The following is a 2,475-nucleotide window of genomic DNA, read 5'->3' as shown; positions in this document are numbered from 1 at the left end:
TGTTGGGCAACGTTCTGTTAGATGATCCTCATCACAATTTTTTCAAACTTTCAGGCTACTGAGTGGACACTTTCCAAGGAAGTGTTTCTTTCTCTAGTTGGCGCAAAAGATAAGTAGTGATTTGTCATCCTTCTTCTGCTCTTCCCGCAAATCATCTAATTTTGAAATCAAAGATTTATTAATATCATTCTTGTGTTCAATCAAAATATTAAAATTTTCACTTGTTAATTCTTCATTGGATGAGTTGTATGTCTTCATAGCATCATAAAAACTCCTCATTAGATGATTCCTAAAAGTACCATTTTCCTATTTTTAGTAAGCCAACTGGTACATCTGTTAGTACATGAATAGTGTATAGATATGTATAGGGTGGGGAGTTCTTACAACATCAGATAAAATGAGAAACCTTAAAACAACAGTGTAGGAAAGAAATAAATTCAAAGAACATAAAATTGCAAGAGAAACTAGGTGAAGGAAAAACATAAATGCAACAGGTCACCAAGGTCAATCCCCTAAGTGCCTCCCCGACAACGACACCAAAATGTTGCGTGCAGTATAGGGTCTATAAATGTACCAACATTTAATTGTTAATCCGATAGTTCATGAACTTCGAGATGTAGCACTAGTAATGCCGGAGAGAGCCCCTGGAAACCTGCAAAACAAATTTTAATCTATCTTGTGCATTAATATTGACAATAAATGAAATCCTGCACTAAAAGAGAATTCAAGAAAACATCAATCAAGGCAATCAAAATCATGCAGGAAATAAAAGTCAATCCTATACTATTTAACAATGCGAAGGGAAATTCTAAGTACGAGCAACTAGAAGGGAAATCCGAACTGGAAACCAAGCATGCCAACATAATTACAAAAATATTGTAAATGCTGGAATAAATTCAAGAGAAATTCAAAACCATTCTGCCTGAACTAATTCTACTAAATCTACCTCTATGCAAAATAACCTGAAAGCATTGGCAAAATTTATTGTGTAAATAAACTTATGAAGGAAATGGATTCAATATAGATTCTCTCGCCTTCCTTGTCCCTAGAAATAAATCTTGTAGAACTGTCCAGAAGTTTAAAGGCAACTACAATGGAAAAATAGACATTATCGTTTTTCAAGCATGAGGCAGTTTCCTTTTCATAAATGTCGGCTATGTTGAGAATGCAACAAGATGATGGAGCTTAGTGGAAAGAAGTCGCCTTCACTAAGTGGGCCCGCAGGCTATTTTTGGCGCAAAGTCTATTTTTAGACATATGGATCATGGTCTATGAGTTGCAGTATGTTATTTATGGATGATTGGTCATGTTGGTAAAAATAGATGGACTTCTATTTTTAGACTGCCAGGCTAAAAATAGAACAGTCGAATATTATTGTCTCATAATAATATTTGGACTATAAACATTATCTTATCCTCTTGGAGCACTTCAGTTCGAGCTACGGATGTGGCACATGCAACTGCCAGAAGGAAATACGCTTTTCTTATGGGTTAGTTTAGCTATTGCATGATGGACTTCAGTTAGAACTCAAGTGATTGAGTTTCGGTGGAGTTGATTGAGGAGTTGATGGAGTTGTGTTCAGTTTGACTTAGTTGAACTAGTTGTATTTAGTCTAACTGCAGAATACACTAGTGATGAGTGATCTGAATTAATTGTTAAATTAATTCACTAATTATTAACTCATAAATCAACTAAATAATACATCTGTTAACTCAGTGCATGGACAGTTCAGTGGAGACAAGTGTTAGAGGTTGAGATTGCTATCAATTGTGACTATAGATGTGACTATAGTTGTGCATGAGATTTGCACATGCATGGATGGAGATTGCCCATGAGGCTTGTGTAGTATACCAAGGGAATTCGTTTTTACAGAGTGGATGATTTCTATTGCAAATTGCGCAGTGGAGGCAGGCAAAGCAGTGGAGGAGATTTGAGCCGTGATTGATCAGATCTGAACTAGTTTTGTGTGTAACAGGTGGAGATAGTACTGAGTACTTGTGAGGAGTATTGTACTATGTATTGTTACATGTTCTCTATCATTATAATATACAAATAGTGTGGGGTTTTCAGCTGTATGCTTTCCCCAGGTTACATACTGTGTTAATGTGTGCATGCGATTTATGTTTCATTGTTTTTGATGCTGCTAAATTGATGATCAACATAGAGGAGATTATGTATTGTGCATGTATTCCGCAATAGTGTATAATCGGGATAATCTATGTGAATAAGTACTTAATTATTTAAAATTTCTACATGGTATCAGAGCTGTTGATCATCAAATCTACTATTCAGAAAGTGTTTACATTTTATTTCTTCAGGCAGAGTCTGTAATCGGGCCAGGTAGCCTCTGGATTCATCCTTCCTTTGGAAGGTAAGATATCTGGTAAAAGCCCATACAGTCAATCTCTATACGAGAAATACTTTGATCTCATGAATTATAGATCAGAGGCGGTTGAGTTTTTGAGCTGGTGGAAT

The sequence above is a fragment of the Pinus tabuliformis genome, chromosome 8 (genome assembly GCF_031772625.1).
Source record: "Pinus tabuliformis cultivar Carrire ecotype Pingquan chromosome 8, CPIR1, whole genome shotgun sequence".
NCBI lineage: Eukaryota > Viridiplantae > Streptophyta > Pinopsida > Pinales > Pinaceae > Pinus > Pinus tabuliformis.
The sequence above is the reverse complement of the archived record's forward strand: the minus strand, read 5'-3'. Positions refer to the sequence as shown.